This window comes from Mus musculus (genome assembly GCF_000001635.26).
Source record: "Mus musculus strain C57BL/6J chromosome 4 unlocalized genomic contig, GRCm38.p6 C57BL/6J MMCHR4UN_CTG5".
NCBI lineage: Eukaryota > Metazoa > Chordata > Mammalia > Rodentia > Muridae > Mus > Mus musculus.
This window is the reverse complement of record NT_187054.1, coordinates 45726-60003: the sequence shown is the minus strand read 5'-3', so window position 1 is coordinate 60003 and position 14278 is coordinate 45726. Positions and strand designations below refer to the sequence as shown.

Sequence of the window (14278 nt, the reverse complement as noted above, 5' to 3'; positions counted from 1 at the left end):
CCTGGCACAGGCATGGTTCCTTTTATAGCTCTATGGCAAGCTTAAATGTTAGCTGCAAGCCCAGCCTTACAGCCATACTCCTAATCAAACTCCAGCCTCATTCCCAGAAAGAGAAGGGTGGTGTGGTAAATGCCAACAAGGTGCTTGAATGGCCAAATGAGCACAGAAGGCTTTGGTGTTCCTTCTCCCTTGGACCTGGATGGCCACCTGCCCTGCTTGGATAGCTCTGGAGAGACTTACAGCCTCACACAGGGAACCTAGAAAGCAGCCCAGCAGACTCTCCCCATATCAGAGCAGAATTGCACATAACCATATATCCCTCCCTGAATTGTCTTAGAAGTTCAGAGCCAACCTCCAACATACAATGTAAACTCCTTGGCCGATCCTAACCTCAAACCCAAATTCAGTGCCCGACTCCATTCTGTCTTCAAAAGACCAATCCAACATATGCCAGCCTTTAACAGCAAGAATCACAACCCAGTTCAAAACCCCACACTAACATCAGCAGGATCCTTCCCTGTGCTGGCCATAACCCTATTCTAATCTGCTCCCCCATACCCGTTTTTTGTTTGTTTACTTGTTTGTTTTGTTTTGTTTTATTCTTTTTTTTTTTTTTTTTTTTTTGGCATGGAAAACTTTATGTGCCAAGATTGTTAGCCACACTAAGAGCAGCAGAGAGGATGACTCCTCTTCCTCTCATCTGTCACCTTCACTGCATAGGTAATGAGTTCACTGGAGAGAGCAAAGTAGCTGCAGGTCTCTTGGGAGAAAAACAAGACTTTCAATAGCCTTTTGGAAGAGAATGATAATTACAGTAAGATGTAGCTAAGTGTCCTGGCTAATTTACTGTCAACTGAACACAAGCTAGAGTCATTTGGGAAGAACCCTCAATTGGGAAAATGCCTCCATGTTAGTAAACAGCACTCCTCCATGGCCTCTGCATCAGCTCCCGCTTCCAGGTCCCTTGAGTTCTTGACCCAACTTTCCAGGACGATGAACTACAAGCTACAGGATGAAATAAGCCCTTTCTTTCCCGAGGTTTCTCTTGGTTGTGTGGTTTTACCATAGCAACAGAGACCCTGTCTAAGATGCTAGGTAAAAATGCTAATTAGAATAAGGTTGTGGGGAGAGGGGGCGGGGCAACATGTGAAACTAATTGAGTACTACAAGATGTTGAGAAAAGAGGACAGAAAGAAATATCCCATGCTGAACCAGAACTGGTTATGTGTGCTTTGACTCATTTTGGCAGAATACATGGTGAGATACAGTTTCTATCATGAGATGGGTCCTACTATGAGACAGGACCACAAAATAAAGAGGGAAAAGAAGGAAGGGGCTGGGCGGGGAGACAAGAGGAGCACATGGATATTAAAGGGTGACCATTTGGGACTGGACAGCCATTTCCTATGAACTTCCCTGGGGAGGCCCTCCTCTCCCAGCTTCCCTCAGCTGCCTCTGGGTAGGGCTGGTGCCTTGTGGACTTTTCTATCCACTTTGGCGTGTCCATTGGTGAGCAGGTTCTATTTAGGAATGTATATGTACACACATGTATGTGCCTGCAGGAGCCGAAAAAGGAGGCCACGAAACTGAAGAAGAACAAGGAAGGGTTATGGGAGGGTTTGGAGGGAGGAAGGGAGAAATGTAGTTGTATATTAAATATATTGCATTATATTATATTACACTCTCAAGACTGTATAAAAATAAAAAGGGTGGTTGACTTATGAAGGCTCGGTCCGAGTCAATTTATTAACCCACTCATGAATTAACATGTCAGTGGATTAATAAGTTGTTGCTTGCATGTTTTGTTATAGCCACGCTCCTTGTGCTCAGCTTGCTCTGTGTTACCATGGCCATCACAGATGTCAGGCAGATGCTGCCACCAGGCTCCAGAACCTTGAGGAAATAGATGATTTCTTTATAAGTTTTCCTCATCAATTATGTCATCTGTGGCATTCTTATGGCAACAGAAAATGGACTATTCTATGATTATAGGAAATTATAGGTCACAACAAATGATAAAGCTTCTGGAATATAACAGAGAATGTCTTCATTATGACTTAAGAAAAGCTGTGCCGCAGATCTAGCCCAGGGACCCCGCATACCAGGCAAACATTCTCCCATGGAGTTGCATCTCCAACCCTTTCATTAGGAATTTCTCGATGGTAAACAAAATTCCTTTAAAAATTACAGAGCACTAATCCTAAAATGAGATTGATACATTGGTGCATTTTAAACATCAGGGTTTCCTTTTAAAGAGTGGTGTGGTGGTTTGAAAAAGAGTGACAGCCCCTACCCCCCCCCCCCACACACACACACAGATTCACACATTCGGAAGCTTAGCCATCAGGGAGAGTAGTTTCCAAAGGAATGACCTCAACAAACAAAGGAAGCCTGAAGGTTTTATCTGGGGGCCTACCCACAGTCACATAAGAAAACACATTAGGAACAAGCATAGTCTATGGATGCTCACGTTCCTGAATAGTTACAGTTTAGCATCATTGTCTTTGTTAAGGTTTCTACTGCTGTGGTAAAGACCCGACCAAAGCAACTTAGGGAGGAAAAGGCTTTATTCAGCTTACACTTCCAGTTAATAGTCCATCACTGAGGGAAGTCAGGCCAAGAACTCCAGCTGGACAGGGACCTAATACAGCAGGAACTGGTCAGAGGCCATGAAGAGGTGCTAATAACTGCCTTGCTCTCCATGACTTGCACAACCTGCTTTCTCATACCACCCAGGACCACCTGCCCAGGAGTAGCACCATCTACAATGGGCTGGTCCCTCCTGCATCAATAACTAAGCAATACAAAGCCAAGCAGCTGAAACAGTTCTGAAATTGATCCATCCTAGAACCAAACACCTTTATTTACAGAGGAAATCAATATGAGCAGGTTATTAAGCGCTTTGAATAGGCACTTCAGTGCACTATGTTCTTCGGGAAGGATCATCTATAGTGTGCCTGCCTCCATAACAAAAATAGAAAAGATAATGTGGTTTTGATTTTCTTGTGAATTTGTGGGTTTTTCAAGACAGGATTTCTCTGTGTAAACTTGGGTGTCCTTGGAAATTGCTGTGTCAACCTGGCTAGCCTCAAACACAGATCTGACTGCCTTTGCCTCTCTAGTACTGGGATTAAAGGTATATGTCACCACTGCCCAGCCTATTCTAATTTTTTAATGGAATTTTTCTAAGTAAGTAAGAAATTACATTTTAAGGATCTCTTATCAATTCAGTCCTAGTTTCTGCCTCTGTAAAATTACACATATTATCTACAGTTAATAAATTAACCAACCTGTAACAGTACTTATGCTTGAAAGATCTTTCTTTTTGTAGTTTTAAGAACTTAATTTACATGTACAGGATGCCCTCAGCAGACATTAAATCGTGTGTAGAATGTACTCATCTTCAAAACTGCAGGATTATGCATCTGAATAAGTGTGCTGTTGTCAAAGAAGTAAGAAACAAAACAAAATAAAAAACTCAGAACTCCTGCATGATTAAAAAAAAAAGAAAAAAGAAAAAAGAAAATGCCACACAAGATTGCCTATAGACCAACCTATGGAGTCATTTTCTTAGTTGTAATTTCCTTTTCTCAAATGACTTTAGCTTGTGTCAAGTTGATAAAAACAAAACAAAACCCAACCAGGACAGTTCATGAAAGGACAGTTGACTGGTTTTGGTCATGCTTAGCTCAGCGTTCTGGGCCACAAGTTTAAGAGGTTAAACAGGTAGACACGAGCATTTTAGGGGTATGCTCCACTGGGGTCCTAGGGACGGCTGACAGGGGGGCCTCTTGGCAGGTGACTTAGGGTTTCTCTTGCTGTGAACAGACACCATAACCACTGCAACTCTTATAAAGGACAACATTTAATTGGGGCTGGCTTACAGTCCAGAGGTTTAGCCCATTGCCATCATGGTGGCTTGCAAGCAGACATGGTGCTGAAGAGGTAGATGAGAGTTCAACATTTTGATCCACAGGCATCAGAAAGAGAAGTGGTTGAGCTTCTGAGACCTCAAAGCCCATCCCCTACTCACATACTTCCTTCCTCCAACAAAGCCACACCTCCTCCAACAAAGCCACACCTCCGAATAGTGCCCCACCCCCACTACCCATGGGCCTATGGGGGCCATTTTTATTCATGCCACCAGAGTAGGGTCAATTTTTTTTTAATCCTTTCACTTCTGCACCCTATTGCTCTGGCATAATAAATCCAGGAAACCATAATTTGACATATATTACAAATATATTATAGGATGGAAATGTTTATAATCTCTCAAACTTTAAATCTCTGGCAGAGATCTCTTTCAGTCTTTCAGGACCTCTCTGAAGTTTGTGTGTGTGTGTGTGTGTGTGTGTGTGTGTGTGTGTGTGTGTGTGTGTGTGTGCATAGGGGGCTAGAGGACAGCTTTGACTGTCAATCTAATGATACTATCCACCTTGTTTTTTGAGACAGATTCTCTTACTGGCCTTGAGCTCACCAACTAGGCTGGCTGGCTAGGGAGTCCAAATGTCTGTCTACCTTTGTCTCTCTGGTGCTGAGATTACAAGTATTTACCACCATGTCCTGCTTTTTAAAATGTGGGTTCTGGGCCTCGAACTCAGGTCCTCCTATTTTATGAGGTAAGGCAACTGCTTTATGGACTGAGCTATCATCTCAGCTCTCATCTGCCAGTCTTTATGGCCAGACATCCTTGACAAGGCTTCTTTTTAAAGCAGGGACTCCTTTAAATCTCCGGTACCTCTGAAATTAGCCAGGGCAGAGGTTATTTTCAACCTCTGCCAGACCTGGGGACCAGTATCAACCTCAGGCTTCAGGCTAACCCCCTTGTGCTTGCTTTCTGATGCATCAAGTTCCTATTTATTTTGTTCTAAGACTCTTGTGGACAACTCAGGGTCCAGGCTCATCCCCTGATTGTGTGAAGTCACTGGAGTGGCTTCCAACTTTGCCCAGAAGCACATGAGCAGTGTAGGGTTAGTGAGATGCTCTTGTGCAGGGGTCAAGCCAGGAAGGCTGCCTCTCTTCATTGACTCTGTGCCAAGTTTACATAAGACTGTTCAGCACAGACTGGAAACAAGACAGATTGTGGGCTAAGAACCCCAGCATGCATTTCTTGGAAATTGGCCTCTGTCCTGGCTGGTTTTATGTTAACTTGACACAAGCTAGAGTCATTAGAGAGGAGGGAGCCTCAATTGAGAAAATGCCTCCATTACATCAGGCTTGTAGGCAAGCCTGTGGGGCATTTTCTTAATTAGTAATTGATGGGGAAGGGCCCCACCCACTGTGGGTGGGGTCACCCCAGGCTGGTGGTTCTCACATCTAGAAGAAAACAGGATGAGGGAAGGCTTCAGGGACCTGAAGAAGATAAGGACTCCACAGGAAGACCACAGAGTCAACTAACCTGGACCCTTGGGGGCTCCAGAGACTGAGCCACCAACCAAAGAGAGAGCATGGGCTGGACCTAGGCCCCCTGCACATGTGTAGCAGATGTGCAGCTTGGTCTTCATGTGGGTCCCCCAACAACTGGAGTGGGGGCTGTCCCTGACTCTGTTGCCTGCCTGTGGACTTTGTTCCCCTAACTGGACTGCTTTGTCTGTCCTCAGTGGGAGAGGATGCACCTAGTCCTGCAGTTACTTGATGTGTGTGTGTGTGTGTGTGTGTGTGTGATACCCAGGGAGGGGCTCCCCTTCTTAGAAGAGAAGGGGAGGAGAGGAGGGAGTGAGGGAAGAATCTGTGACTGGGGAGGGGTCCTGTAGAGTGAATAAATTAATTAATAAATAAAAATTAAACTGGGCTGGTGAGATGGCTCAGCGGGTAAGAGCACTGACTGTTCTTCTGAAGGTCCTGAGTTCAAATCCCAGCAATCAACATGGTGTCTCACAACCATCTGTAATGAGATCTGACACCCTCTTCTGGTGCGTCTGAAGGCAGCTACAGTGTACTTATATTTACTAAATAAATAAATGTTTGGGCCGGAGCGAGCAGGGACTGAGTGAGCAGAGGTCCTAAAAAATTCAATTCCCCACAACCATCTGTACAGCTACAGTGTACTCATATACATAAAAATAAATAAAATAAATCTTTAAAAAATAAAAAGTAAATAAATAATAAAAATTAAGCTATGGGGAACCACAAAAATATAAGAAAGAAAGAAAGAAAGAAAGAAAGAAAGAAAGAAAGAAAGAAAGCAAGCAAGCAGGCTGAGCAAGGCATGAGTAAGGAGCACCCCTCCGTGACCTCTGTACCAGCCCCTGCCTCTGAGTTCTTGCACTGTTTGAATTCCTGTTCTGACTTCCTTCAATGATGAACTATGATGGGGAAGCTCAAGCCAAACGAACCTTTTCCTCCCGAATTTGCTTTGTTCACAGCAATAGTAACCCAAAGGAGGACAGCTTCTAAGCCAAATAAAAGGTTCTCAAACGCATAAGAAATCACAAATCCTGATAGCTGAGGCCACATGAAGTTACTACACAGGCCTCCAGAAAAGGCAGGTGGCTGCCAGGGAGGAGCTGGCAGGGCCCTCAACAACCTCCCTGGGGCTGCTGCTCTTCTGTCTCCCGGCTAAGGAGTTGGAACCATGTGCAGACCACCCTGTGGTGTGGGCTTCTGTGCTGGTTTGTCACTTGCAGGCAGAAGATGTCATTGTGGAGAGCACAGAGGACACAGAGTTCCTGAAGAAAGGTGCCGTTCATACAGTGGACACAGCGAGGCCATTTTGGTTGTGTGTGTGTGTGTGTGTGTGTGTGTGTGTGTGTATCATCACATCTGTTCTGCCTTCTGTCTGAACAGGAAACAGGGAGGATGAAGCCTATGACACGCCCCTGTTGACTCTGGCGATGGGGGCGCAGTAAGAGACCCTTACTCATTTGTTTCTAGGAAACAAGTTTAAGGCGGACCCTGCTTCCATTGTCACGCCCGGTGGCGGCCGAGGTTCACAAGCCTTTAAAGAAAGCAGGCAGAAGAGACAGGCAGTTCCTGCAGAGCATTTACAGGAGCCTTCCTATGTCTTCTGCTCATAAAAGACTAACAAACACCTAGAATGCTTTAAAGTTCTGAGAACAGGGATTTTTTTTTTTTTAAATATACGTGAGCGTCTTTGTTAATAACCAAAGCCCAGAATTTCTGTAAGTTCGACAGGAAACCTCAGCATGGTGTCAGACAGTGGGACTGCCTGAGCTTCAGGCCAATTAGTTCTGGTGCAGGGCGATCACGAGACACAAGGCAGGAAGCGCTAGAGGGCGGCACCCGCACATCCTAGACTCGCTCCAGGGCTGCACTACCTCTCACTGGCTGGAATCTTTTGGGTCAGTTGCTCCTGTGTATCTCAAGCTTGGCTTTTCATAAGACTCACTCACCAACGGCTTGTTATAAACAGGGCTGTCTGTAGTATTTGCAGGGCCCCGGAGAAAATGAAAATTTGTAACATTTCAAATGGGCAACTGGAAAGCCACTCAGGGGTACCTTGGGGAGCACATGTAGCCTTGTTAGGTAGCTTAAATCTGAGTCCTGCTGAAACTATGGACTGTGATTCAGGGATAGATGGGGTGTCTCTCAGTGGCAGAGCACCTGTTTAACATGCACAAAGCCTTGGGTTCAGTTCCAAGAGGAAGGGAAGAGGAGGAGGAGAAGCAGAAGAGAGGGGAGGAGGGCAAGAGGAGGAAGTGAGTGAAGGGGAAAGAGGAGTATTGTAGGAAGCCATCGCAAAGGGGAAAAAAAAACACACATATAGGAGTCATTTTTCTCTATATTACCAGAATTAAGTTAGAGTAGATCCAATCAGAGATATAAGAAAATACTATAAATACTATAAATAATGAACAACATGAAAAAATTAAAATCCTACTAGGATTATTCACTAAATGCAAAACAAGGCACTAAAGAGGGACAACAAGAAAAATCAAACCGTGAGACTTACGTTTAACAGTAAAAACAGCACTGGAAGAATATGAGGCAGATTGTTAATCAGATTGAAAATGAGGGCCTGGGGCTGGAGAGCTGGCTCAGCAGGTAAGAGCTCTTCCAGAGGACTCAGGTTTAGTCCCCAGCACTGCAGCTCACAATGGTCTGTAACTCCAGTTTCAGGGGACCTGATACCCTCTTCTGGCCTCCAAGGGCACCAGGCATGCACATGATAGATATATATATATATACACACAGAGGCAAATCACCATACACATAAACATAAATAAATCTTTAAAATGAGGGGCTAGGTGATGATAGAGTGGGTAATGTGTTTACTGTGCAAGCTGAGTTAGCTGTTTGTTTGTTTGTTTGTTTGGTTGGTTTTTACCGAGTGCTGGAATTAAAGGCGTGTGCCACCATGCCCGGCTGCAAGCTGAGTTTTGTATCCCCAGCCCACAATATAAAACAAAGGCAGCCTTCTGGGGTCATGTGTGCCTGTATACCCAGTGCTTTGCAGACATGCTGGCTTTTGTCAACTTGGCATAAACTAGAGTCACTTGAGAAAAGGGAGCCTTATCTAAGTAATAACTTTCATCAGATCGGTCTCTACTCATGTCTCTAGGGCATTTCTTGATTAAGGATTGCTGTGGGAGGGCCCAGCACCCACTGGGCAGGTATTCCTCAGTTAAACACACACACACACACATACACACACACACACACACACACATACACACACACACATACACACACACAAATACACATACACACATACACACACACATACACACACATACACATACACACATACACACACACATACACACACATACACACACACATACACACACATACACACACACATACACACACATACACACACATACATACACACATACACACACACATACACACACATACACACACACATACACACACATACACACACACATACACACACATACACACACACATACACACATACACACACATACACACACACACACACACACACACACACACATACACACACACACACACACAAGAGAAGCTGAGGTTCAAGCCATAGAGTGATCCAGGAAACAGTGTTTCTCTGTGGTCTCTGCCTCTAGGTTCCTGCCTTGAACCAGTGCCCTAGCTTCCCTAGGTGAGATGGACTGTTACCTAGAAGTTTCAGATGAACCCTTCTCTCCTGCTTGGGTTTTGTATTTTATTACAGCATCAGAAAGAACACTAGGTCAGGGTCTAATGTCACCACACTCTTTATCCAAAGACTTCTATTACAACCTTTCAAACTCTGCGAGGGAGCAAGCGCGCACGCGCGCACGCGTGTGTGTGTGTGTGTGTATGTATGTGTGTGTATGTGTGTGTGTATGTGTGTGTATGTGTGTGTGTATGTGTGTGTATGTGTGTGTGTATGTGTATGTGTGTGTATGTGTGTGTGTATGTGTATTTGTGTGTGTGTATGTGTGTGTGTGTATGTGTGTGTGTGTGTGTGTGTGTGTGTGTGTACATGTTTGTTTACACCAGAGGTTCACATCAGGTATCTTCCTCAATCGCTCTCTTTTTCAAGACAGCTTCTCTCAGCGAAGTATGAGCTCACCAGTTCTGCTAGGCTGCCTGATGATGGACTCCAGGGACCTGCCTGTCTAGACATTACCCCTGGGATTACAGATGTGGGCCTCTATGTGGGTGCTAAGGATATGAATTCAGATCCTCATGCATGTGTGGAAAGAACTTACCAACTAAGGCATTTCCCCAGCTCTGTATACTTCTGCCTGTAATGAAAAGCCCTACCTGTGTAGGGAGTGTTTCCCTTTTGTCATCTGTCTCTTTAACAGATGTTTATCATTCTCCTTCTCTGGGACTATATTGGCGGAATGAATGGAGATGGTGTGGTAGGTGGAAATGATTGTGGAAGAGATGCCAAGAAAAATGTACCTCAATTCACTATCAAAATATTAAAACAAGGCTGGGTGATGATGCTGCACACCTTTAATCCCAGCACTCAGGAGGCAGAGGCAGAGGCAGAGGCGCAGAGGCACAGAGGCGCAGAGGAGGGTAGAGGCGGGCAGAGGCGGGCAGAGGGGCGGGCAGAGGGGCGGGCAGAGGGGGGGCAGAGGGGGAGCAGGGGGGGCAGAGGGGGGCAGAGGGGGGCAGAGGGGCAGGAGGCAGAGGCAGAGGAGGCAGAGAGGCAGAGGCAGAGAGGCAGAGGAGGCAGAGGCAGAGGCAGAGGCAGAGTAGGCAGAGGCAGAGGCAGAGGCAGAGGCAGAGGCAGAGGCAGAGGCAGAGGCAGAGGCAGAGGCAGAGGCAGAGGCAGAGGCAGAGGCAGAGGCAGAGGCAGAGGCAGAGGCAGAGAGGCAGAGGCAGGTGGACCTCTGAGTTGGAGGTTAGACCACTACAGAGTGAGTTCCAGGACAGCCAGGGCTACACAGAGAAACCCTGTCTTGAATAACGAAATATATGTGTGTGTGTGTGTGTGTGTGTGTGTGTGTGTGTGTGTGTGTATAATTAACTATTAACTTAATTTCTGTCTCTACTACAAGATGTAGGCTCTAAGAATTTTGAAGTCTCTTCATCTACTACTGTTTGGTCACCAATATCTAGTGCAGGACCAATTGTAGTCAATAATTGTGGAAAACCAATGAAGTAAAGAAATGAGAAAAGCAATGTATGCTTTTCTCATGGTGCTGGGGTCCTTTGAAGGATCAGGTATGGAGGTTGTCATGTGTTTTCAAGCTATCTCAGTCACTTTAAGTAGCAGTCTGTATTATCCCAAGTAGCAACTGTTAATAGTACAGGGACAAGTCACTACTGTAAATATTAACTCCCGAGAGGAGTTAAGAAAGATTTATGAGGTGAAAATCACCCCAGGTCCCCTGGAATTATCACCCTCTTACCACTTTCCTCCTGAGCACTGGGCTCTTTAGTGAGCTGAACTAGGAAGGCAGGGATCCTGTCCCAGCTTAGGCTGAGATTGAGACACCCAGCCTGCTCTACTGTGATATTTGCATTTCATACTAAATTTGTCTATAACATTATAAGTTTCACACTCCTACATTTCTGTTATAACATCATAATCATAAAATGACATTTTTGTCTTCTTTTTTGCAAGTCAAACGAGCACTTCCATATATAAACAGAGAAGAGAAATTGCTGGTCATCTCCTTAAATGGTTTGGGGGCTTGTTACAAGGCTGAGGCTTAAGTGTCTGGAAGGAGCCATGTCCTGTGTGGGTTCTCAGCTGTCCTCATGACTTCTGTGTTCCCCTGAGATGATACATGGTTTCGAGGTTGTCCTGTGAAATGTTTACCATATATTATTCCTAACTACTCTTACAAGATTTCTGACAAAAGAAAGCTGTCTCACTAAAGAGTGTGTATAAAGTCCTGCAGGCCTAAGATATAGAATAAAGAGAGCTGAGGAGGAAAGAGAGAAGAGGAAGAGGAGGAGAGAGAGAGAGGCTTTGTAGCCAGTGTCCCCCTTGGAGCAAAAAGGATATGTGCAGAAAGGGGCATCAGGAAGCAACACAGCCCAACACGAACTTCTCTAAAGACCCGGGTCACTTCCAGACATCATGTATGAAGATTTCTAATAACCATAGACTATGATATGAACTCCTATCACCAGGAAACTGAATCTGTAAGCAAGACAAAGAAACTAATGAATACCTCTCAGACAGGTCAAGGACTGTCTGAAAACTAGCCCAAGGGACCTTGTTAATAGGTTCCTCAATTTTAGGAACCACTGATAGCCTTTAAAAAAGACTCACAAGCTTGAGTCAAGGTCTGGAATGTAAAAGGGAAATTGGGAAACTGCATTTCAGCCGGAGATGTATCTAGGCAAGAACTCAGCCAAAGATGACAGTGTCTGAGGCTGGAAAAGAAGCCGTGTTCTCTGTCTGAACAATGCCAAGTCAGTGCATTTCAAGGTTGTCTTGGAGGGACAGTGGCTTTGCTCTCAATACATAGGCTAAATCCTAAATGGCAGGAAAACATGGGTGTTTATGTTGTGGGGTAATGGCAGCTATGTTCAATTCTCAATTGTTTTGTTTTGGAGCTGGATTTGTCAGTTATGATTGGTCTCTTCCTTTGCACCTGTTTCTTTCTTGAGTTCTCTCTCTTGTCCTCATCTCATGGTTTCTCTCTCATTTCTACTTTTTTATTTCCAGTCCCCTCTCCCTCCCACCTCCTCCTCTTCCCCCCTCCTCCCCCCTCCTCCCCCTCCTCTTTTTTTTCTTTTATTTTTTTTATTTTTTTTTTTACAATTTTTTTATTAGGTATTTTCCTCGTTTACATTTTCAATGCTATCCCAAAGGTCCCCCATACCCACCCCCCCAATCCCCTACCCACCCACTCCCCCTTTTTGGCCCTGGTGTTCCCCTGTACTGGGGCATATAAAGTTTGCAAGTCCAATGGGCCTCTCTTTGCAGTGATGGCCGACTAGGCCATCTTTTGATACATATGCACCTAAAGACGAGAGCTCCCGGGTACTGGTTAGTTCATATTGTTGTTCCACCTATAGGGTTGCAGTTCCCTTTAGCTCCTTGGGTAATTTCTCCTCTTTTTTTTTCTTTTGAGACAACATCTCACATGTATATCTGCTTAGCCTCATACTGGCTAAGCTGTCCTTGATGTCTCAAAGACCCACCTGCCTCTGTCTCCTGAGTGTTGAAATCAAATGAAACCAAATCTGCTCTCCTTTTACCTTCTTCTTCTTTTTTTTTCCTCTTTATTTTTTTTTTTTTTTTCGAGACAGGGTTTCTCTGTGTAGCCCTGGCTGTCCTGGAACTCACTCTGTAGACCAGGCTGGCCTCGAACTCAGAAATTCACCTGCCTCTGCCTACCAAGTGCTGGGATTAAAGACATGAGTCACCAGGCCCAGCTCTTTTTACTTCTTAATTATAGCTTTCTATAGCTTTAATAACCATTAAGCTCTTTGTGAGGTTCAAGTTCCAAATCCACGAAAGGATGTGAGTCACGGGAGGGCAAAAGGCTAAAGAAGATGCAAGGAGCTGTAGACAGGCATGGCAGCCTTTATTTACCCAGGTGATGGCTGTCACAGGCCACTAGGCACATGTCTTTGAAGGCAAAGACACATGTAGACCACAACCAAGGTACGTAGACGTAGGCAGGCAGGCCTACAGAGGGACACACAGCCCTACAGATGGACACACAAGCAGGCTGGTGAAGGTACAGGCAAATGCTCTTGATCTCAATGCCATATTCATATAAAAGTGGTGCTCGGCCCAAAGTTGTGCCTTAGTTAGGGTTTTACTGATGTGAACAGACACCATGACCAAGGCAATTCTTATAAAGAAAACAATTAACTGGGGCTGGCTTACAGGTTCAGAGGTTCAGTCCATTATCATCAAGGTGAGAACATGGCAGCATCCAGGCAGGCATGGTGCAGGAGGAGCTGAGAGTTCTACATCTTCATCCGAGGGTTGCTAGGAGAAGACTTACTCCCATGGGGTTAGAATGAGGGTCTCATTTCCCACCCCCACAGTGCACACTTCTTCCAACAAGGTCAATCCTACTCCAACAAGGCCACACCTCCTAATAGTGCCACTCCCTGGGCCAAGCATTCAAATCATCACAAGTAGTTTGATAACAAATTATATCACCATTTACTTTGGGATTCTTGGGTGAGCTAGTGTCCACCATTTTGTGCTGACTCAGACCCCTGGATATATCCACTGTCACTCATCTTGGATCTGTCAGGTATCAGTGCTATTTGTTTAAGTATAAGCTGGCCCATCCGGCCCTCTATTCTCAGTAGCACACTCCTTTGTTTTCTAACTCTATGGACAATGTAACTGAAGTACCCAGGCGCCTTTTACTACATTTTCCTACCGAGTCTGTGGTCAAATCATTATCTACATTATTGCTGTCTGTTTCTCTGTCCAGTGTCTTTCAGTTTGGGGTGCTCCCCCTACTTTCTATTTGATAATTTTTTTGCGGGTCTTCCCACATAAAATGAGCTGGGTGTATTCCTTAAATCCTAGTACTCAGGATGCAGGGGCAGGTGGATCTCTGTGAGTTTGAAGCTAGCCTGGGCTACATAGAGAGTTCCAGGAAAACCAGGGCTATATATAGAGACTCTGTCTCAAAAAAAAAAAAATTAAACAAACATATGAAAAGTCATGCTCTCCCAGGAGGAAGCATTCCCGCTACCGTCCTTCCTTTCATGGGGTATTTTCATCAGGTAAAGCGTCTTTGCCTCCAAGCCTGATGGCCTAAGTTTGATCTCTGGAACCCACATGGCAGGGGAGAGAAGCCACCTCTGCAGACTGTTGTCAGGCAGTGGGAGTGGGGAAATAATGGGGCTGGGAGAGAACCCCCGAGCTCTGGGGCTCTGGGTGGATGGACTCAGGGAC

The 14278-nt window shown here is 45.1% G+C and overlaps 1 protein-coding gene across 1 annotated transcript in view; it reads right to left on the bottom strand.

Moving 5' to 3' along the window:
* LOC108168680 overlaps positions 1-14278 on the bottom strand; it is a 160442-nt gene that overhangs the window by 118170 nt on the left and 27994 nt on the right. The gene's annotated exons all lie outside the window — the stretch shown is intronic.